This window comes from Cupressus sempervirens, chromosome 7 (genome assembly GCF_028749045.1).
Source record: "Cupressus sempervirens isolate cs-2001-9-10 chromosome 7, ASM2874904v1, whole genome shotgun sequence".
NCBI lineage: Eukaryota > Viridiplantae > Streptophyta > Pinopsida > Cupressales > Cupressaceae > Cupressus > Cupressus sempervirens.
In genome coordinates this window covers 688,481,298-688,506,297 of record NC_143124.1, presented here as the reverse complement: position 1 = coordinate 688,506,297, position 25,000 = coordinate 688,481,298, and positions in this window count along the sequence as shown.

Below are 25,000 nucleotides of genomic sequence, written 5' to 3'. Positions count from 1 at the left end.
CTCGTACGAAACCCGTTCCCCCAAAATGCTCGAATCACAAATGCTCGCAGCAGGGTCGTAATGCAAAGATGTACACCGCACACGCGACCGAGTAAGGACACTCAGAGACATCCATTTCCCAGGCATATGCCCCCTACACACTTTTTGGTGCACCCCGTACAAACGGCCATACTTCGACAAGCCCTCCCAGAATTTCGCATCTGAAGAGAGAGATGAAACGCCTTGGACTTTTTGTCCACACAATGCAAACACCGAACGCTCTCTTTAGGGGGGAGCTGAAGAAGAGTATCTCCCGCAGAACCCACGAGCCGCAGCCGTTCGGATCGCACAGGGCAGGACAGGGCATGGAGAGTTTTCGCATACAAACAAAAATTATCGATAATACTCTACGCTTCTACTGGCCCGAACCACAAAGGTTGTCACGACAGTGCCATGCACTTCTGTAGGATGAGACAGTGAAGAGGCGAGCACGCACCGAGAACGCACTAGCGAATAAATTATGCGGCAACCAAACCTTTCGCCAGCCCCCCTCTCAATCCCAAGGCTCTACCGATCGGAAAAAAACTTAGGGTGGAGAGTGGACCCTTGATGAAATTAGGGACGTCAAGCAATGCACCCGTGCAACCATCTCTTTCCTTCTTGCCATCCGGGTAGGATAAAAATGCAATGATAGAACGTGCCAATGAGATGGAGCCCTTGGCTACAAGATACAACTCCATACACACTCAGCAACAAGCACATCTTAGAATCGAACACCAAATGTGCAGTGTGTTGCAAGCCGTGCAGACACCTACATATAGGGTATATCCATCAAAACAAAGTGACAAGTACTTCCCACCAGCTCTGCCATTGCGATTACCGAAAGGGATAATACTCACCGCCACAGATTAATGACCATCATTACCGTCTCAGAATAGATACAAGCACATCGAGCTTTATGCGATCAGCTGGATGAATTTCACCTTGAAGGGGCCCAATCCAAAAGTTCCGGAGGTCATCTCCTGGAACTCTCAAGAACAAGGCCCATCTTACATGCAAACTCTACTACTGCGCAAACATAGGTTGCAATTAAAGAGAAATTACAAGGCCGTCACAATGGCCCGAGGCCAATGCTCCGACTAAGGCAATTTTCTCTTGCAATCACCATGCCGCCGTTCATAGAGAGATCTCCCCATTCACTTGTGACGCGAGCTCGCCCTTGAAAGGCCACTTTCCAAGGCATCCCCTGATGACACATTGGAACGACAACTGCTGTCGAACCATTTCCCAATGTTGTGCCGATCGAGTTGGCACAGATCTGCTAGACGAGGGCTCCCATTTTAGATCGAGTTTTAAAATCACCAAGAAGACGCGGTGAGGGCTGGCAACCGCTGCCAAACCTTTTTCTGAAATTGCGCCAGTTGAGTGACTAGAAAACATGCTTTACGCAATAGGCATGCAAAAAATTTTGCTAGAGCGCCAAGCACCCACCTCATGGCTAGAGACAAGGGCTCGCCATTAGATCAACTTCAAAATCGCTGAACAGACGCGCTGTAGAATGGCAACCGCTGCCAAGTCTCTTCTGTAGTTGCGTCGGTCGAGTGATCGAAGAAGGTGATCTAAGAGAGGGTCCAAGCGTAGGCATTCGTTGGGGGATTTGCGCCGATGGCATAAATTTATGCAATACCCAAGCAACACCGGACGGAGGTGCTAGACGAGGGCTCCCATTTTAGATCGAGTTTTAAAATCACCGAGTAGACGCGGTGAGGGCTGGCAATCGCTGCCAAACCTTTTTCCAAAATTGCGCCATCTGAGTGACAAGAAAACATGATCTAAAGGAGAGTCCAGGAATAGCACCCTCGAGGGTGGGCTTCATGCCCCTCTAATTGATTCAACGTCGGCGTCCACCGTTTCAAAATCTGACATATCCATCCGCCCTGACAGCGGCGTTGAATCAATGAGGGGGGCACGGGAGAGGCTCGTGGACACCACCTCTCCCCTTGTAGCCGCGATAAGCACGCAAAAAAGTTTGCTAGAGCGCCAAGCACCCACCTCATGGCTAGAGACAAGGGCTCGCCATTAGATCAACTTCGAAATCGCTAAACAGACGCGCTGTAGAATGGCAACCGCTGCCAAGTCTCTTCCGTAGTTGCATCAGTCGAGTGATTGAAGAAGGTGATCTAAGAGAGGGTCCAAGCATAGGAATTCATTGGGGAATTTGCGCCGATGGCATAAATTTATGCAATACCCAAGAAAGCAACACCGGACGGAGGTGCTAGACGAGGGCTCCCATTTTAGATCGAGTTCTAAAATCACCGAGTAGACGCAGTGAGGGCTGGTAACCACTGCCAAACCTTTTTCAGAAATTGCGCCATCTGAGTGACAAGAATACATGATGTAAAGGAGAGTCCAGGAATAGCACCCTCGAGGGTGGGCTTCATGCCCCTCTAATTGATTCAACGTCGGCGTCCACCATTTCAAAATCTGACATTTCCATCCGCCCTGACAGCGGCGTTGAATCAATGAGGGGGGGCACGGGAGAGGCTCGCGGGAACCACCTCTCCCATTGTAGCCGTGATAGGCACGCAAAAAATTTTGCTAGAGCACCAAGCACCCACCTCATGGCTAGAGACAAGGGCTCGCCATTAGATCAACTTTGAAATCGCTGAACAGACGCGCTGTAGAATGGCAACCGCTGCCAAGTCTCTTCCGTAGTTGCGTCGGTCGAGTGATCGTAGAAGGTGATCTAAGAGAGGCTCCAAGCATAGGCATTTGTTGGGGGATTCACGTCAATGGCATAAATTTATGCAATACCCAAGCAACACCGGACGGAGGTGCTAGACGAGGGCTCCCATTTTAGATCGAGTTTTAAAATCACCGAGTAGACGCGATGAGGGCTGGCAACCGCTGCCAAACCTTTTTCCAAAATTGCGCCATCTGAGTGACAAGAAAACATGATCTAAAGGAGAGTCCAAGAATAGCACCCTCGAGGGTGGGCTTCATGCCCCTCTAATTGATTCAACGTCGCCGTCCACCGTTTCAAAATCTGACATATCCATCCGCCCTGACAGCAGCGCTGAATCAATGAGGGGGGCACGGGAGAGGCTCGTGGCAACAACCTCTCCCCTTGTAGCTGCGATAGGCATGCAAAAAATTTTGCTAGAGCGCCAAGCACCCACCTCATGGCTAGAGACAAGGGCTTGCCATTAGATCAACTTCGAAATCGCTGAACAGACGCGCTGTAGAATGGCAACCGCTGCCAAGTCTCTTCCGTAGTTGCGTCGGTCGAGTTATCGAAGAAGGTGATCTAAGAGAGGGTCCAAGCGTAGGCATTCGTTGGGGGATTCGCGCTGATGGCATAAATTTATGCAATACCCGAGCAACACCGGACGGAGGTGCTAGATAAGGGCTCCCATTTTAGATCAAGTTTTAAAATCACCGAGTAGACGCGGTGAGGGCTGGCAACCATTGCCAAACCTTTTTCTGAAATTGCGCCATCTGAGTGACAAGAAAACATGATCTAAAGGAGAGTCCAGGAATAGCACCCTCGAGGGTGGGCTTCATGCCCCTCTAATTGATTCAACATCGCCGTCCACCGTTTCAAAATCTGACATATCCATCCGCCCTGACAGCAGCGTTGAATCAATGTGGGGGGCACGGGAGAGGCTCACGGCAACCACCTCTCCCCTTGTAGCCGCGATAGGCACGCAAAAAATTTTTCTAGAGTGCCAAGCACCCACCTCATGGCTAGAGACAAGGGCTCGCCATTAGATCAACTTCGAAATCGCTTAACAGACGCACTGTAGAATGGCAACCGCTGCCAAGTCTCTTCCGTAGTTGCGTCGGTCGAGTGATCGAAGAAGGTGATCTAAGAGAGGGTCCAAGCATAGGCATTCATTGGGGATTCGCGCCGATGGCATAAATTTATGCAATACCCGAGCAACACCGGACGGTGGTGCTAGACGAGGGCTCCCATTTTAGATCGAGTTTTAAAATCACCGAGTAGACGCGGTGAGGGCTGGCAACCGCTGCCAAACCTTTTTCCAAAATTGCGCCATCTGAGTGACAAGAAAACATGATCTAAAGGAGAGTCCAGGAATAGCACCCTCGAGGGTGGGCTTCATGCCCCTCTAATTGATTCAACGTCGGCGTCCACCGTTTCAAAATCTGACATATCCATCCGCCCTGACAGTGGCGTTGAATCAATGAGGGGGGCACGGGAGAGGTTCGCGGACACCACCTCTACCCTTGTAGCCATGATAGTCACGCAAAAAATTTTGCTAGAGTGCCAAGCACCCACCTTATGGCTAGAGACAAGGGCTCACTATTAGATCAACTTCAAAATCGCTGAACAGACGCGCTGTAGAATGGCAACCGCTGCCAAGTCTCTTCCGTAGTTGCGTCGGTCGAGTGATCGAAGAAGGTGATCTAAGAGAGGGTCCAAGCGTAGGCATTCGTTAGGGGATTCACGCCGATGGCATAAATTTATGCAATACCCAAGCAAGCAACACCGGACAGAGGTGCTAGACGAGGGATCCCATTTTAGATCGAGTTTTAAAATCACCGAGTAGACGCGGTGAGGGCTGGCAACCGCTGCCAAACCTTTTTCCGAAATTGTGCCATCTGAGTGACAAGAATACATGATCTAAAGGAGAGTCCAGGAATAGCACCCTCGAGGGTGGGCTTCATGCCCCTCTAATTGATTCAACGTCGGCATCCACCATTTCAAAATCTGACATATCCATCCGCCTTGACACCGGCGTTGAATCAATGAGGGGGGCACGGGAGAGGCTCGCGGCAACCACCTCTCCTATATAAGCTATTAGTGCGAGGCTCGCTCTGCATTAGAAATTAGTGAACACAACGACATCCGCCTTAAAAATCCAAATCCTTTAAAATTCCTACCAAACAGCCATTCACGACCCAATATTTTATGAGGTCGGCAGAGGAGCAAAAGATTGTCATCGGTTAGGAGACGTGAGTTCATGGAGCCAAGGGACTGAAATGGTCATCGAGCTCATCCGATCAACTGGATGAATTTCACCTTGAAGGGGCCCAATCCAAAAGTTCCAGAGGTCATCTCCTAAAACTCTCGAGAACAAGGCCCATCTTACATGCAAACTCTGCTACTGCGCAAACATAGGTTGCAATTAAGGAGAAATTGCGAGGCCGTCGCAATGGCCCGAGGCCAATGGCTCCGACTAAGTCAATTTTCTCTTGCAATCACCATGCCGCCATTCATAGAGAGATCTCCCCATTCACTTGTGACGCGATGCACAATCCAAGGTCTAGACGCAAGCTCGCCCTTGAAAGAAAGACCACTTTCCAAGACATCCCCCGATGACACATTGGAACGTCAACCTCTGTCGAACCACTCTCGATGTTGTGCCGATCGAGTTGGCACAGAGGCGACCTTAGGGAGCTCCCGCGTAGCAATCGGGATGTGCTTTCGTGCCCATCTCTCACAAAAACAAATGTTAGCTGTGGACAAATTTGGAATCCAAGGGCTCGCATCCATCGATATCATCGGCACTAAGTCTATATATTCAAAGTCCACGGAGAGGTTCCGATAAGAGAAGCTCCCCTGCTCGCTCGCACAAACATCCCAAATTCTAGACACAAGCTCCCGCCCTTAGCATCGCTCTCCAGATCACCGCAATGACACATTGGAATGACAACCGCTGTCGAACAACTCTCGAAATTGTGGCAATGGAGTGAGAAAGAAGAGCAACTTTGGGGAGCCGCGCATAGCAAACGGGCTGTCCTGCTGCTTCATTCCACTCTTATATAGATCTGAAATCGTTGATTTCGTTTGGAATCTGAGGCTGCATTCGTCCTTGCTCAAACAAGCAATGGCTCTTCTAATCGAATGGCCACGGGGAGCTTCCGATAACAAAGGCTCCCTTGTCACTCGTGATGCGCAGGCCAACTGCTAGACGACGGGTCGCCCTTCAGATCGCTGCCCAGGCAACCACCACAACGGCACCATTGGAATGACAACCGCTGCAGAACCGTTCTAAAAATTTTGTGCCAAAGAAGTTGTTGCATAGAGAATGAATCTAGGGAGAGAGCCCTCGCATAGCAAAATCGGGATGGCTTCACGGCCCTCCCAATAGAAACGATGCTGGTGCCAATATTCCAAAAATCCGAATAACGTGTCTTTCGCGAACACCAGCACTAATTTCTATTGGGGAGGGTCACCGAGAACTTTTGTTGTCAAAACTCCCATTGTAAGCCGCGATAGGCACACAAAAAATTGCTAGAGCCCCAAGCACCCACCTCATGGCTAGACAAGGGCTCGCCATTAGTAGATCAACTTTGAAATCGCTGAACAGATGCGCTGTGGAATGGCAACCGCTGCCAAGCCTCTTCCGTAATTGCGTCGGTCGAGTGATCGAAGAAGGTGATCTAAGAGAGAGTCCAAGGCTAGGGATTCGTTGGGGGATTCGCGCCGATAGCAAAAAATTATGCAATACCCGAGCAACACCGGACAGAGGTGCTAGACGAGGGCTCCCGTTTTAGATTGAGTTTTAAAATCACCGAGTAGACGCGGTGAGGGCTGGCAACCGCTGCCAAACCTTTTTCCGAAATTGCGCCAGCTGAGTGACAGGAAAACATGATCTAAAGGAGAGTCAAGGAATAGCACCCTCGAGGGTGGGCTTCATGCCCCTCTAATTGATTCAACGTCGGTGTCCACCGTTTCAAAATCTGACATATCCATCCGCCCTGACAGCGGCGTTGAATCAATCAGGGGGGCACGGGAGAGGCTCGCGGCAACCACCTCTCCCCTTGTAGCCGTGATAGGCACGCAAAAAAATTTTCTAGAGTGCCAAGCACCCACCTCATGGCTAGAGACAAGGGCTCACCATTAGATCAACTTCGAAATCGCTGAACAGACGCGCTGTAGAATGGCAACCGCTGCCAAGTCTCTTCCGTAGTTGCGTCGGTCGAGTGATCGAAGAAGGTGATCTAAGAGAGGGTCCAAGCATAGGCATTCGTTGGGAGATTCGCGCCGATGGCATAAATTTATGCAATAACCGAGCAAAACACCGGACGGAGGTGCTAGACGAGGGCTCCCCGTTTTAGATCGAGTTTTAAAATCACCAAGTAGACGCGGTGAGGGCTGGCAACCGATGCCAAACCTTTTTCCAAAATTTCAGCAGCTGAGTGACAAGAAAACATGATCTAAAGGAGAGTCCAGGAATAGCACCCTCGAGGGTGGGGCTTCATGCCCCTCTAATTGATTCAACGTCGCCGTCCACCATTTCAAAATCTGACATATCCATCCGCCCTGATAGCGGCGTTGAATCAATGAGGGGGGCATGGGAGAGGCTCGCGGAAACCACCTCTCCCCTTGTAGCCGCGTCAGTCACGCAAAAAAATTTTGCTAGAGCGCCAAGCACCCACCTCATGGCTAGAGACAAGGGCTCGCCATTAGATCAACTTCGAAATCGCTGAACAGACGCGCTGTAGAATGGCAACCACTGCCATGTCTCTTCCGCAGTTGTGTCGGTCGAGTGATCAAAGAAGGTGATCTAAGAGAGGGTCCAAGCGTAGGCATTCGTTGGGGCATTCATGCCGATGGCATAAATTTCTGCAATACCCGAGCAACACCGAACGGAGGTGCTAAACAAGGGCTCCCATTTTAGATCGAGTTTTAAAATCACCAAGTAGACGCGGTGAGGGCTGGCAACCGCTACCAAACCTTTTTTCAAAATTGTGCCAGCTGAGTTGACAAGAAAACATGATCTAAAGGAGAGTCCAGGAATAGCACCCTCGAGGGTGGGCTTTAAGCCCCTCTAATTGATTCAACGTCGTCGTCCACCATTTCAAAATCTGACATATCCATTCGCCCTGACAGCGGCGTTGAATCAATGAGGGGTGCACGGGAGAGGCTCGCGGCAACCACCTCTCCTGTTGTAGCCGCGATAGGCACGCAAAAAATTTTGCTAGAGCGCCAAGCACCCACCTCATGGCTAGAGACAAGGGCTCGCCATTAGATCAACTTCGAAATCGCTGAACAGACGCGCTGGAGAATGGCAACCGCTGCCAAGTCTCTTCCGTAGTTGCGTCAGTCGAGTGATCGAAGAAGGTGATCTAAGAGAGGGTCCAAGCGTGTAGGCATTCGTTGGGGGATTCGCGCCGATGGCATAAATTTATGCAATACCCGAGCAACACCGGACGGAGGTGCTAGATGAGGGCTCCCGTTTTAGATCGAGTTTTAAAATCACCAAGTAGACGCGGTGAGGGCTGGCAACCGCTGCCAAACCTTTTTCCGAAATTGCACCAGCTGAGTGACAAGAAAACATGATCTAAAGGAGAGTCCAGGAATAGCACCCTCGAGGGTGGGGCTTCATGCCCCTCTAATTGATTCAACGTCGGCGTCCACCGTTTCAAAATCTGACATATCCATCCGCCCTGATAGCGGCGTTGAATCAATGAGGGGGGCACGGGAGAGGCTCGCGGCAACCACCTCTCCCCTTGTAGCCGTGATAGGCACGCAAAAAAATTTTGCTAGAGCGCCAAGCACCCACCTCATGGCTAGAGACAAGGGCTCGCCATTAGATCAACTTCGAAATCGCTGAACAGACGCGCTTTAGAATGGCAACCACTGCCAAGTCTCTTCCGCAGTTGCGTCAGTCGAGTGATCGAAGAAGGTGATCTAAGAGAGGGTCCAAGCATAGGAATTCTCGTTGGGGGATTCGCGCTGATGGCATAAATTTCTGCAATACCTGAGCAACACCGGACGGAGGTGCTAGACGAGGGCTCCCGTTTTAGATCGAGTTTTAAAATCACCAAGTAGACGCGATGAGGGCTGGCAAACGCTGCCAAACCTTTTTCTGAAATTGCACCAGCTGAGTTGACAAGAAAACATGATCTAAAGGAGAGTCCAGGAATAGCACCCTCGAGGGTGGGCTTCATGCCCCTCTAATTGATTCAACGTCGCCGTCCATTGTTTCAAAATCTGACATATCCATCTGCCCTGATAGCGGCTTTGAATCAATGAGGGGGGCACGGGAGAGGCTCGCGGCAACCACCTCTCCCCTTGTAGCCATGATAGGCACGCAAAAAATTTTGCTAGAGCGCCAAGCACCCACCTCATGGCTAGAGACAAGGGCTCACCATTAGATCAACTTCGAAATCGCTGAACAGACGCGCTGTAGAATGGCAACCGCTGCCAAGTCTCTTTCGTAGTTGCGTTGGTTGAGTGATCGAAGAAGGTGATCTAAGAGAGGGTCCAAGCATGTAGGAATTCGTTGGGGGATTCGCGCCGATGGCATAAATTTATGCAATACCCGAGCAACACCGGACGGAGGTGCTAGACGAGGGCTCCCGTTTTAGATCGAGTTTTAAAATCACCAAGTAGACGCGATGAGGGCTGGCAACCGCTGCCAAACCTTTTTCCAAAATTGCGCCAGCTGAGTGGCAAGAAAACATGATCTAAAGGAGAGTCCAAGAATAGCACCCTCGAGGGTGGGCTTCATGCCCCTCTAATTGATTCAATGTCGGCGTCCACCGTTTCAAAATCTGACATATCCATCCGCCCTCACAGTGGCGTTGAATCAATGAGGGGAGCACGGGAGAGGCTTGCGGCAACCACCTCTCCCATTGTAGCCGCGATAGGCACACAAAAAATTTTGCTAGAGCGCCAAGCACCCACCTCATGGCTAGAGACAAGGGCTCGCCATCAGATCAACTTCGAAATCGCTGAACAGACATGCTGTAGAATGGCAACTGCTGCCAAGTCTCTTCCGTAGTTGCGTCGGTCGAGTGATCGAAGAAGGTGATCTAAGAGAGGGTCCAAGCGTAGGCATTCATTGGGGGATTCGCGCCGATGGCATAAATTTATGCAATACCCGAGCAACACCGGACGGAGGTGCTAGATGAGGGCTCCCATTTTAGATCGAGTTTTAAAATCACCGAGTAGACGCGGTGAGGGCTGGCAACCGCTGCCAAACCTTTTTCCAAAATTGCGCCAGCTGAGTGACAAGAAAATGTGATCTAAAGGAGAGTCCAGGAATAGCACCCTTGAGGGTGGGCTTCATGCCCCTCTAATTGATTCAACGTCGGCGTCCACCGTTTCAAAATCTGACATATCCATCCACCCTGACAGCGGCGTTGAATCAATGAGGGGGGCACGGGAGAGGCTCGCGGCAACCACCTCTCCCATTGTAGCTGTGATAGGCACGCAAAAAATTTTGCTAGAGCGCCAAGCACCCACCTCATGGCTAGAGACAAGGGCTCGCCATTAGATCAACTTCGAAATTGCTGAACAGACGCGCTGTAGAATGGCAACCGCTGCCAAGTCTCTTCCGTAGTTGCGTCGGTCGAGTGATCGAAGAAGGTGATCTAAGAGAGGGTCCAAGCATAGGCATTCGTTGGGGGATTCACGCCATTGGCATAATTTTATGCAATACCCAAGCAACACCGGACGGAGGTGCTAGGCGACGGCTCCCGTTTTATATCAAGTTTTAAAATCACCAAGTAGACGCGGTGAGGGATGGCAACCGCTGCCAAACCTTTTTCTTAAATTGCGCCAGCTGAGTGAGAAGAAAACATGATCTAAAGGAGAGTCGAGGAATAGCACATCCAGGGTGGGCTTCATGGCCCTCTAATTGATTCAACCTCTGCGTCCACTGTTTCAAAATCTGACATATCCATCCGCCTTGACACCGGCGTTGAATCAATGAGAGGGGCATGGGAGAGGCTCGCGGCAACCACCTCTCCTATATAAGCTATTAGTGCGAGGCTCGCTCTACATTAGAAATTTGCGAACACACTGACATCCGCCTTAAAAATCCAAATCCTTTAAAATTCCTACCAAACAGCCATTCACGACCCAATTTTTTATGAGGTCGGCAGAGGAGCAAAAGATTGTCATCGGTTAGGAGATGTGAGTTCATGGAGCCGAGGGACTGAAATGGTCATTGAGCTCATCCGATCAACTAGATGAATTTTACCTTGAAGGGGCCCAATCCAAAAGTTCCGGAGGTCATCTCCTGGAACTCTCGAGAACAAGGCCCATCTTACATGCAAACTCTGCTACTGCGCAAACATAGGTTGCAATTAAAGAGAAATTGCGAGGCCGTCACAATGGCCCGAGGCCAATGGCTCCGACTAAGTCAATTTTCTCTTGCAATCACCATGCCGCCATTCACAGAGAGATCTCCCCATTCACTTGTGACGCGACGCACAATCCAAGTGCTAGACGCGAGCTCGCCCTTGAAAGAAAGACCACTTTCCAAGACATCCCCCATTCACTTGTGACGCGACACACAACCCAAGTGCTAGACGCAAGCTCGCCCTTGAAAGAAAGACCACTTTCCAAGACATCCCCCGATGACACATTGGAATGACAACCGCTGTCGAACCATTCCCAATGTTGTGCCGATCGAGTTGTCACAAAGGCGACCTTAGGGGGCTCCCGCGTAGCAATCGGGATGTGCTTTCATACCCATCTCTCACAAAAACCAATCTTAGCTGTGAACAAATTTCGCCGCAATGACACCATTGGAACGACGACAGCTGTCGAACAACTCCCGCATTTGTGCCCCGATGGTGTGAGAAAGAATAGCAACTTTGGGGAGCCGCGCATCGCAAACGGGCTGCTGCTTCATTTCTCTCTTATATATAGATCCGATGTCGTTGATTTCGTTTGGAATCCGAGGCTACATTCATCCTTGCTCACACAAGCAATGGCTCTTCTCATCGAATGGCCACAGGGAGCTTCCGATTACAAAGGCTCCCTAATCACTCGTGACGCGCAGCCCAACTGCTTTCCGAAATTGCCCCAGCTGAGTGACAAGAAAACATGATCTAAAGGAGAGTCGAGGAATAGCACCTCGAGGGTGGGCTTTATGCCCCTCCAATTGATTCAACGTCGGCGTCCACCATTTCAAAATCCAACATTTCCATCCGCCTTGACACCGCCTTTGAATCAATGAGAGGGGCATGGGAGAGGTTCGCGGCAACAACCTCTCCTATATAAGCTATTAGTGCGAGGCTCGCTCTGCATTAGAAATTAGCGAACACGCCAACATCTGCCATAAAAATCCAAATCGTTGAAAATTCTGACCAAACAGCCATCCACGACCCAATTTATTATGAGGTCGTCTAAGGAGCAAAAGATTGTCATCGGTTAGGAGATGTGAATTCATGGAGCCAAGGGACTGAAATGGTCATCGAGCTCATCCGATCAACTGGATGAATTTCACCTTGAAGGGGCCCAATCCAAAAGTTTCGGAGGTCATCTCCTGGAACTCTCAAGAACAAGGACCGTCTTACTTGGAAACTCTGCTACTGCGCAAACATAGGTTGCAATTAAAGAGAAATTGCCAAGCCATCACAGTGGCCCGAGGCCAATGCTCCGACTAAGTCAATTTTCTCTTGCAATCACCATGCCGCCGTTCACAGAGAGATCTCCCCATTCACTTGCGACGCGACGCACAATCCAAGTGATAGACACGAGCTCGCCCTTGAAAGGCCAGCCCACTTTCCGAGACATCCCCCGATGACACATTGGAATGACAACCGCTGTCGAACCATTCCCAATGTTGTGCCGATCGAGTTGGCACAGAGGAAACCTTAGGGAGCTCCCGTGTAGCAATCGGGATGTACTTTTGTACCCATCTCTCACAAAAACCAATCTTAGCTGTGAACAAATTTAGAATCCAAGGCTCATATCCATCGATATCGTCGGCACTGGGTCTATATATTCAAAGGCCACGGAGAGGTTCCGATAAGAGAAGCTCCCCTGTGCTCGGTCGCACAAACATCCCAAATGCTAGACACAAGCTCCTGCCCTTAGCATCGCTCTCCAGATCGCCGCAATGACACATTGGAATGACAACCGCTGTCGAACAACTCCCGAATTTGTGCCGATGGAGTGAGAGAGATGAGCAACTTTGGGGAGCCGCGCATGGAAAATGGGCTGCTGCTTCATTCCGCTCTTATATATAGATCGGATGTCGTTGATTTCCTTTGGAATCCGAGGCTGCATTCGTCCTTGCTCACACAAGCAATGGCTCTTCTCATCGAATGGTCACGGGGAGCTTCCGATTACAAAGGCTCCCTTGTCACCTGTGATGCGCAGCCCAACTGCTAGACAATGGCTCGCCCTTAGGATCACTTCCCAGGCAACCACCACAAAGGCACCATTGGAACAACAACCACTACCGAACCATTCCGAAATTTTTTTGCCAAAGAAGTTGTTGCAAAGAGAACGACTCTGGGGAGAGAGCCCTCGCATAGCAAAATTGGGATGGCTTCACAGCAGCTGGATGGGATTTGAATTCATGGAGCGAAGGGAGTGAAATGGTCATCGAGCTCATCCGATCAACTAGATGAATTTCACCTTGAAGGGGCCCCATCCAAAAGTTTCGGAGGTCATCTCCTGGAACTGTCAAGAACAAAGGCCAATCTTACATGCAAACTCTGCTACTGCGCAAACATAGGTTGCAATTATAGAGAAATTGCAAGGCCGTCACAATGGCCCGAGGCCAATGCTCTGACTACTAAGTCAATTTTCTCTTGCAATCACCATGCCGCCGTTCACAGAGAGATCTCCCCATTCACTTGTGACGACGCACAATCCTAGTGCTAGACGCGATCTAGCCCTTGAAAGGCCGTGTTCCAAGACATCTCGATGACACATTGGAATGACAACTGCTGTCGGACCATTCCCAATGTTGTGCCGATCGAGTTGGCACAGAGGCGATCTTAGGGAGCTCCCACGAATCGATCGGGAAGTGCTTTCGTACCCATCTCTCACAAAAACCAATGTTAGCTGGCTGAACAATTTTAGAATCCAAGGCTCGTATCCATCGATATCGTCGGCACTGGGTCTATATTCAAAGGCCACGGAGAGGTTCCGATAAGAGAAGCTCCCCTGCTCTCTTGCACAAACATCCCCAAATGCTAGGCACAAGCTCTGGCCCTTAGCATCGCTCTCCAGATCATCGCAATGACACATTGGAAGGACAACTGCTGTTGAACAACTCCCGAATTTGTGCCAATGGAGTGAGAAAGAAGAGCTAGATCAGGTCGACGAAAACGGCTAAGCCAGATCAGGTCGGCCAGCATGGCTCGGCCACCATTTTTCGTCGAGAGCTTTCGATATTAAAGCTCCCATGTAGCAGCGATAAGTACACCATGAAAAAATTGCTAGAGCGCCGAGCACCCATAGCAAATTGCCATTATACCAAGCAATGCCGGAGTGCTAGACAAGGGCTCATGTTTAGATCAAGTTTTAAAATCACCAAAAAGACACGCCATGGATCAGCAACCGCTGCCTCACCTTTTCCAAAATTGAGTCATCGGAAAACATGATCTAAAGGAGAGCCGAGGAAAAGCACTGAGATCGCTTCATGCCCCTTTCTTTCATTCAACATCAGCATACACCGTTTGAAAACCCAACAATCTGATCCGCCTAGACACCAATGTTGAATCAATGAAAGGGGCATGGGAGAGGCTCGCGGAAACAACCTCTCCTATATAAGCTATTAGTGCGAGGCTCACTCTGCATTAGAAATCTAAGATAGCGTGGACAAAAACCTTAAAAATCCAATTCAATGAAAAATGTGACCAAACAGCCATCCACGACACCGTTTTTGGAGCTCGCCCAGATCGGCTCGGCCAGAATGGCTCGCCCAGATCGGCTCGGCCAGCATGGTGACTTGCTGACTCGGTGAGAGTACTTTGAACTGTCAAGAACAAAGGCCAATCCAACATGCAAACTCTGCTACTGCGCAAACATAGCTTGCAATTATAGAGAAATTGCAAGGCCATCACAATGGCCCGAGGCCAATGCTCTGACTACTAAGTCGATTTTCTCTTGCAATCGCCATGCCGCCGTTCATAGAGAGATCTCCCCATTCACTTGTGACGACGCACAATCCAAGTGCTAGATGCGAGCTCGCCCTTGAAAGGCCACATTCCAAGACATCCCGATGACACATTGGAACGACAACCGCTGTCGAACCATTCCCAATGTTGTGCCGATCGAGTTGGCACAGAGGCGATCTTAGGGAACTCCCGCGTATCGATCGGGAAGTGCTTTCGTACCCATCTCTCACAAAAACTAATGTTAGCTGAACAATTTTATAATCCAAGGCTCGTATCCATCGATATCGTCGGCACTGGGTCTATATTCAAAGGCCATGGAGAGGTTCCGATAAGAGAAGCTCCCCTGCTCGCTTGCACAAACATCCCCAAATGCTAGACGCAAGCTCCCACACTTAGCATCGCTCTCCAGATCACCGCAATGACACATTGGAATGACAACCACTGTCGAACAACTCTCGAATTTGTGCCAATGGAGTGAGAAACGAGAGCCAGATCGGGTCGACGAAAATGGCTAAGCCAGATCGGGTCCGCCAGCATGGCTCGACCACCATTTTTCGCCGAGAGCTTTCGATATTAAAGCTCCCATGTAGCCGCGATAAGTACACCATGACAAATTGCTAGAGCATCGAGCACCCATAGCAAATTGCCATTATACCAAGCAACGCCGGAGTGCTAGACAAAGGCTCACGTTTAGATCAAGTTTTAAAACCACCAAAAACACATGCCATGGATCGGCAACCGCTGCCTCACCTTTTCCAAAATTGAGTCATCGGAAAACATGATCTAAAGGAGAGCCGAGGAAAAGCACTGAGATCGCTTCATGCCCCTTTCATTCATTCAACATCAACATACACCGTTTGAAAAGCCAACAATCTGATCCGCCTAGACACCAATGTTGAATCAATGAAAGGGGCATGGGAGAGGCTCGCGGCAACAACCTCTCCTATATAAGCTATTAGTGCGAGGCTCGCTCTGCATTAGAAATCTGCGACAGCACGGACAACTCCCTTAAAAATCCAATTCAATGAAAAATGTGACCAAATAGCCATCCACGACACCGTTTTTGGAGCTCGCCCAGATCGGCTTGGCCAGAATGGCTCGCCCAGATCGGCTCGGCCAGCATGGCTCACCCAGCCTCGGTGAGAGTACTTGGAACCATCAAGAACAAAGCCCAATCATACATGCAAAGTCTGCTACTGCGCAAACATAGGTTGCAATTATAGAGAAATTGCAAGGCCGTCACAATGGCCCGAGGCCAATGCTCCGATTACTAAGTCAATTTTCTCTTGCAATCGCCATGCCGCCGTTCACAAAGAGATCTCCCCATTCACTTGTGACGAAGCACAATCCAAGTGCTAGACGCGAGCTCGCCCTTGGAAGGCCGTGTTCCAAGACATCCCGATGACACATTGGAATGACAACCACTGTCAAACCATTCCCAATGTTGTGCTGATCGAGTTGGCACAGAGGCGACCAAACAGCCATCCACGATAGCATTTTTGGAGCTCGGCCAGATCAGCTCGGCCAGAACGGCTCGCCCAGATCAGCACGGCCAGCATGGCTCGGTCAGAACAGCTTGCCCAGATCGGCTCGGCCAGCATGGCTCGGCCACAACAGCTCACCCAGATCAGCTCGGCCAGAACGGGTCGCCCAGATCGGCTCGGCCAGAATGGCTCGCCTAGATCGGCTCGGCCAGCATGGCTTGCCCAGAATGGCTCGGAAGGATCGGGTCGGCCAGAATGGCTCGCCCAGATCGGCTCAGCCAGCATGGCTCAGCCAGAACGGCTCGGCCAGATCGGGACGATGACTTGATGAACGGACTTAGAGATTCGACTTGGTAGGCCGACTTGGCAGGGTGACTTGATGAATGCACTTGAAGGGTCGACTTGGTGGGGTGACTCTATGAACGGACCTAAAGAGTTGACTTGGTGAGAGTACTTGATGGGGTGACTCGATGAAAGGACTTAAAGAGTCGACTTGGTGAGAGTACTTGGTGGGGCGACTTGATGAACGCACTTGAAGAATCGACTTGGTTAGAGTACTTGGTGGGGCGACTTGATGAACAGACTCAAAGAGTCGACTTGGTGAGAGTACTTGGTGGCTCGACTTGATGAGCAGACTTAAAGAGTCAACTTGGTGAGAGTACTTGGCGGGGTGAACTGATGAACGAACATAAAGAGTCAGCTTGGTGGGAGTACTTGGTGGGCCGACCTGGTGGGGTGACTTTATGGATGGACTTAAAGAGTCGACTTGGTTAGATTACTTGTTCTGGTGACTTGATGAACGGACTTTGAGAGTCGACTTGGTGGGGTGACTTGATGAAAGGACTTAAAGGGTCGACTTGGTGAGAGTACTTGGCGGGGCGACTTGGTGAACGGACTTAAAGGGTCGACTTGGCAGGGTGACTTGATGAACGGACCTAAAGAGTTGACTTGGTGAGAGTACTTGGCGGGGTGAACTGATGAACGGACTTAAAGAGTCGACTTGGTGGGAGTACTTGGTGGGCTGACTTGATGAACAGACTTATAGAGTCGACTTGGTGAGAGTAGTTGTTCTAGTGACTTGATGAACGGACTTAAAGAGTCGGCTTGGCGGGGTGACTTGATAAAAGGACTTAAAGAGTCGACTTGGTGGGGTGACTCAATGAATGAACTTAGAGGGTCGACTTTGCGGGGTGACTTGATGAACGGACCTAAAGAGTTGACTTGGTGAGAATACTCGGTGGGGTGACCCGATGAACAGACTTAGAGAGTCGACTTGGTGAGAGTCCTTGGTGGGCCGACCTGGTTGGGTGACTTCGTGAACTGACTTAAAGAGTCGACTTGGTGGGAGTACTTGGTGGGGTGACTTGATGAACAGACTTCAAGGGTCGACTTGGCGAGGTGACTTGATGAACGGTCCTAAAGAGTTGACTTGGTGAGAGTACTTGGTGTGGTGACTTGATGAAAAGACTTAAAGAGTCGAATTGGTGAGAGTACTTGGTGGGGTGACTTGATGAACGCACTTGAAGGGTCGACTTGGTGGGGTGACTTTATGAACGGACCTAAAGAGTTGATGTGGTGAGAGTGCTTGGTGGGGTGACTTGATGAACATAGTTAAAGAGTCGACTTGGTGAGAGTAGTTGGTCGGGTGACTTGATGAACGCACTTGAAGAATCGACTTGGTTAGAGTACTTGGTGGGGTGACTTGATGAACGGACTTAAAGATTCGACTTGGTGGGCCGACCTGGTGGGGTGACATGATGAACGGACTTAGAGAGTCGACTTGGTGAGAGTACTTGGTGGGCCGACCTGGCCGGGCGACTTGATGAACAAACTTAAAGAGTCGACTTGGTGAGAGTACCCAGTGGGCTGACCTGGTCACGTGACTTGATAAACGGACTTAAAGAGTCGACTTGGTGGGCCGACTTGTCCAGGTGACTTGATGAACGAACTTAAAGGGTCGACTTGTTGGGTCGAACTAGCAGGGTGACTTGGTGAGAGTACTTGGTGGGCTGACCTGGTAGGGTGACTTGATGAACGAACTTAGAGAGTCGACTTTGTGAGAGTACTTGGTGGGTCGAACTTGCGGGGTGACTTGATGAATGAACTTAAAGAGTCGACTTGGTGAGAGAACTTGGTGGGCCAAGCTAGCAGGGTGAATTGATGAACAAACCTAAAGAGTCGACTTTGTGAGAGTACTTGGTGGGCCGACCTGGCGGGGTGAGTTGATGACCGAACTTAAAGGGTCGACTTGGTGAGAGTACTTGGTGGGCCGACCTGGCAGGGCGACATGATGAACGAACTTAAAGAGTCGACTTGGTGAGAGTACTCGGTGGGGTGACCTGATGAACAAACCTAAAGAGTCGACCTGGTGAGAGTACTTGGTGGGCCGACCTGGCGGGGTGACTTGGTGAGCAAACTTAAAGAGTCGACTTGGTGAGAGTAGTTGGTGGGCTGACCTGGCGGGGTGACTTGATGAAAAAACTTAAAGAGTCAACCTGGTGGGCCGACTTGGCAGAGTGACTTCATGAACGAACTTAAAGAGTCCACTCAGTGGGCTGACCTGGCGGGGTGAATTGATGAACGAACTTAAAGAGTCGACTTGGAGAGAGTAATTTGTGGGCTGACCTGGCGGGGTGACTTGATGAATGAACTTAAAGAGTCGAGTTGGTGGGGTGACTTGATGAACGCACTTTAAGGGTCAACTTGGTGGGGTGACTCTATGAACGGACCTAAAGAGTTGACTTGGTGAGAGTACTTGGTGGGGTGACTCGATGAAAGGACTTAAAGAGTCGACTTGGTGAGAGTACTTGGTGGCTCGACTTTATGAGAAGACTTAAAGAGTCCACTTGGTGAGAGTGGGCCTAACAGGGCGATGTGGTGACTGGGCCTAACGGGGCGAGTTGGTGGGGTGACTTGGTGAGTGTTATTAGAGAGCCAATGTGGTGAGGCGACTCGGCGAGTTGGTTCATTGAGATGACATGGTGAGCTGACTTGGCGAGTTGACCCGGCAAGAAAACTTAAAGAGTCGACTTGGAAACCTACTCGAGTTGACTTGGTGAGGCGACCCGGCGAGCGAGCTCAAAGAGTCAACATGGTGAGGCGACTCATGGTGAGGAGCTATCCTTGAGGTGACTTGGTGGGCCTACTTGATTAGTCGACTTGGTGAGCCGACCTGACGAGCTGACACGGTGAGCGGGCTTGAAGAGGCAACGACTTGGTGGGGTAACTCGGCAAGCCAACTTATCGAGGCGAGATGGTGAGTCAACTTGGTAAGCTGACTTGGTGAGCGCACTTAAAGAGTCAACTTCGTGAGGTGACTCGGCGAGTTAGCCCACTGATGCGACTTGGGCGGGCTGACCTGGCGAACGAACTTAAAGAGGCAACTTGGGCGGGCTGACCTGGCGAGCGAACTTAAAGAGTTGACTTGGCAACGTACTTGAACAATTGACTTGGTGAGCTGACATGGTGAGTGGGCTTAGAGAAGCAACTCGGCGGGGCGACTTGATGAACGGACTTAAAGGGTCGACTTGGTGGGGTGACTTGTTGAACGGACCTAAAGAGTTGACTTGGTGAGAGTACTTGGTGGGGTGAACTGATGAACGGACTTAAAGAGTCGACTTGGTGGGAGTACTTGGTGGGCCGACTTGATGAACGGACTTATAGAGTCGACTTGGTGAGAGTAGTTGTTCTGGTGACTTGATGAACGGACTTAAAGAGTCGGCTTGGCGGGGTGACTTGATGAAAGGACTTAAACAGTCGACTTGGTCGGGTGACTCGATGAACGAACTTAGAGGGTCAACTTTGCGGGGTGACTTGATGAACGGACCTAAAGAGTTGACTTGGTGAGAGTACTTGGTTGGGTGACTCGATGAAAGGACTTAAAGAGTCGACTTGGTGAGAGTACTTGGTGGCTCGACTTTATGAGCAGACTTAAAGAGTCCACTTGGTGAGAGTGGGCCTAACGGGGCGATGTGGTGAGTGGGCCTAACGGGGCGAGTTGGTGGGGGGACTTGGCGAGTGGTATTAGAGAGCCAACGTGGTGAGGCGACTCGGCGAGTTGGTTCATTGAGATGACATGGTGAGCTGACTTGGCGAGTCGACCCGGCGAGCGAACTTAAAGAGTCGACTTGGCAACGTACTCGAGTCGACTTGGTGAGGCGACCCGGCGAGCGGGCTCAAAGAGTCACCATGGTGAGGCGACTCATGGTGAGGAGCTATCCTTGAGGCGACTTGGTGGGCCTACTTGATTAGTCGACTTGGTGAGCCGACCTAACGAGCTGACACGGTGAGTGGGCTTAAAGAGGCGACGACTTGGTGGGGTAACTCGGCAAGCCAACTTATCGAGGCGAGATGGTGAGTCGACTTGGTGAGCTGACTTGGTGAGCGCACTTAAAGAGTCAACTTTGTGAGGTGACTCGGTGAGTTAGCCCGCTGATGCAACTTGGGTGGGCCGACCTGGCGAACGAACTTAAAGAGGCGACTTGGGCGGGCTGTCCTGGTGAGCGAACTTAAAGAGTTGACTTGGCAACGTACTTGAACAACCGACTTGGTGAGCGGACATGGTGAGTGGGATTAGAGAAGCAACTCGGCAGGCCGACTTGATGAACGGACTTAAAGGGTCGACTTGGCGGGGTGACTTGATGAACAGACCTAAAGAGTTGAATTGGTGAGAGTACTTGGCAGGGTGAACTGATGAACGGAATTAAAGAGTCGACTTGGTGGGAGTACTTGGTGGGCCGACTTGATGAACGGACTTATAGAGTCAACTTGGTGAGAGTAGTTGTTCTGGTGACTTGATGAACGGACTTAAAGAGTCAGCTTGGTGGGGTGACTTGATGAAAGGACTTAAACAGTCGACTTGGTCGGGTGACTCGATGAACGAACTTAGAGGGTCGACTTTGCGGGGTGACTTGATGAACGGACCTAAAGAGTTGACTTGATGAGAGTACTCGGTGGGGTGACCTGATGAACAGACTTAGAGAGTCGACCTGGTGAGAGTCCTTGGTGGGCCGACCTGGTTGGGTGACTTCGTGAACTGACTTAAAGAGTCGACTTGGTGGGGTGACTTGATGAACGGACTTCAAGGGTTGACTTGGCGAGGTGACTTGATGAACGGTCCTAAAGAGTTGACTTGGTGAGAGTACTTGGTGTGGTGACTTGATGAAAAGACTTAAAGAGTCGAATTGGTGAGAGTACTTGGTGGGGTGACTTGATGAACGCACTTGAAGGGTCGACTTGGTGGGGTTACTTTATGAACGGACCTAAAGAGTTGACCTGGTGAGAGTGCTTGGCGGGGTGACTTGATGAACATAGTAAAAGAGTCGACTTGGTGAGAGTAGTTGGTCGGGTGACTTGATGAACGCACTTGAAGAATCGACTTGGTTAGAGTACTTGGTGGGGTGACTTGATGAACGGACTTAAAGATTCGACTTGGTGGGCCGACTTGGCGGGGTGACTTGATGAACGGACTTAGAGAGTCGACTTGGTGAGAGTACTTGGTGGGCCGACCTGGCCGGGTGACTTGATGAACAAACTTAAAGAGTCGACTTGGTGAGAGTACTCGGTGGGCTAACCTGGTCACGTGACTTGATGAACGGACTTAAAGAGTCAACTTGGTGGGCCGACTTGGCCGGGTGACATGATGAACGGACTTAAAGAGTCAACTTGGTGGGCCAACTTGGCCGGGTGACTTGATGAACGAACTTAAAGAGTCGACTTGGTGGGTCGAAGTAGCGGGGTGACTTGGTGAGAGTACTTGCTGGGCTGACCTGGCAGGGTGACTTGATGAACGAACTTAGAGAGTCGACTTTGTTAGAGTACTTGGTGGGTCGAACTGGCGGGGTGACTTGATGAACAAACTTAAAGAGTCGACCTGGTGAGAGAACTTGGTGGGCCGAGCTGGCGGGGTGAATTGATGAACGAACCTAAAGAGTCAACTTTGTGAGAGTACTTGGTGGGCCGACCTGGCGGGGTGAGTTGATGACTGAACTTAAAGGGTCGACTTGGTGAGAGTACTTGGTGGGCCGACCTGGTGGGGCGACTTGATGAACGAACTTAAAGAGTCGACTTGGTGAGAGTACTCGGTGGGGTGCCCTGATGAACAAACCTAAAGAGTCGACCTGGTGAGAGTACTTGGTGGGCCGACCTGGCGGGGTGACTTGGTGAGCAAACTTAAAGAGTCGACTTGGTGAGAGTAGTTGGTGGGCTGACCTGGCGGGGTGACTTGATGAACGAACTTAAAGAGTCGACCTGGTGGGCCGACTTGGCAGAGTGACTTCATGAACAAACTTAAAGAGTCCACTTGGTGGGCCGACCTGGCGGGGTGACTTGATGAACGAACTTAAAGAGTCGACTTGGAGAGAGTAATTTGTGGGCTGACCTGGTGGGGTGACTTGATGAATGAACTTAAAGAGTCGACTTGGTGGTGTGACTTGATGAACGCACTTGAAGGGTTGACTTGGTGGGGTGACTCTATGAACGGACCTAAAGAGTTGACTTGGTGAGAGTACTTGGTGGGGTGACTCGATGAAAGGACTTAAAGAGTCGACTTGGTGAGAGTACTTGGTGGCTCGACTTTATGAGCAGACTTAAAGAGTCCACTTGGTGAGAGTGGGCCTAACGGGGCGATGTGGTGAGTGGGCCTAACGGGGCGAGTTGGTGGGGCGACTTGGCGAGTGGTATTAGAGAGCCGACGTGGTGAGGCGACTCGGCAAGTTGGTTCGTTGAGATGACATGGTGAGCTGACTTGGCGAGTCGACCCGGTGAGCGAACTTAAAGAGTGGACTTGCAAATGTACTCGAGTCGACTTGGTGAGGTGACCCGGCGAGCGGGCTCAAAGAGTCAACATGGTGAGGCAACTCATTGAGTCAACATGGTGAGGCGACTCATGGTGAGGAGCTATCCTTGAGGTGACTTGGTGGGCCTACTTGATTAGTCAACTTGGTGAGCCGACCTGACGAGCTGACACGGTGAGTGGGCTTAAAGAGGTGACGACTTGGTGGGGTAACTCGGCAAGCCAACTTATCGAGGCAACATGGTGAGTCAACTTGGTGAGCTGACTTGGTGAGCGCACTTAAAGAGTCAACTTCGTGAGGTGACTCGGCGAGTTAGCCCGCTGATACGACTTGGGCGGGCCGACCTGGCGAACGAAAGTAAAGAGGTGACTTGGGTAGGCTGACCTGGCGAGCGAACTTAAAGAGTTGACTTGGCAACGTACTTGAACAATCAACTTGGTGAGCTGACATGGTGAGTGGGCTCCGCTGATGCGACTTGGGCGGGCCGACCTGGCGAACGAACTTAAAGAGGCAACTTGGGCGGGCTAACCTAGTGAGCGAACTTAAAGAGTTGAATTGGTGAGCTGACATGGTCAGTGGGCTTAGAGAAGCAACTCGGCGGAGCGACTTGGCGAGCACACCTGCAGGGGCAAGGTGGTAAAACGACTAGGTGATTCGACTTGGTGAGCTGACTTAGGGAGCTGACTTGGTGAGCGAACTTAAGGGGTCGACTTGGTGAGTCAACCTGAATAGTCGACTCGGTGAGGTGACTTGGGGAGCCGACATGGTGAGCGGTCTTGAAGAAGAGGCGACCTGGTGGGGCAACCTGGTGAGGCGAGATGGTAAGTCATCTTGGTGAGCCGGCTTGATGAGTTGTGAGTGGACTTAAAGAGTCAATTCTTGATTTGGCAAAGACCACATGGTTAGATGACTTGGTGAGCCAACCTGGCTAGCAAAATTGGCAAGAAAACTTATAGAATCGACTTGCTGTCCCCAGCCAGGATCGCACGCCTGGGTCGACCCAACTTGGGTCACCCGACTAGGTCAACCCATCTCCGTCGCCCCAGCCTCGGACGACCCGACTGGGTCGCCAGAGTGGGTCGACGAGGGGAAAAAAAAAAAAATAAACAAAAAAAATCATGAGAGGCCCTGTACAGCGAAAAGCGCTAAATTTTGGGCATTACAAAAAAAAAAAAAAAAAAAAAAAAAAAGTTACCCGCTTTTGGATCACGCACAAGTTTCAGTTCACGTATTGCCGAGCTGACTCGAGGCGTTACGCCTAGCTTGCCGGATTTGAGGTAGGTTAGCCGAAACGATCCGATTTGAGAATTTTCTTTATAAAAAGAGATCATGATAGGCCTCGTAAGGCAAAAAAGAATGAAATTTTGGGAGTTCAAAAAAAAAACGTTACCCGATTTTGGATCGCGCACAGGGCTCGGGTCACGTAGCATCGAGGTGCCCTGGGTGACATGATTCGAGCGAAAAGTCGACGGTGGCATGAGTCGTGCAAAAACATTGGAGGCCATTAAGGCTCGAGGTGCTTCGAGTCGAGGTTGCCGAGGTGGGTCGGGTTGAAAACTTTGGGCGTTAACCAAAAAGAAAAAGTTAACCGCTTTTGGATCATGTACACGGCTCGGGGCACTTAGAATCAAGTCGAGCACGGTGACATGAGTCGTGCAAAAAATTTGGAGACGACTCGAGTCGGGGCATCCGACTCTATTCGAGTTCAAAACTTTGGGACTTGACAAAAAAAAGAAAAAAGAAAAAGTTACCCAGTTTTGGATCACGTAAGTGACTCGGGCCACTCAGAATCAAGGCGAGTGTGATTACATGAGTCGAGCGAAAAAAAAAATGGAGGTGGTTAAGGCTCGAGGCAATTCGAGTCGGGGTAGCTGAGTCGATTCGAAAACTTTGGCCGTT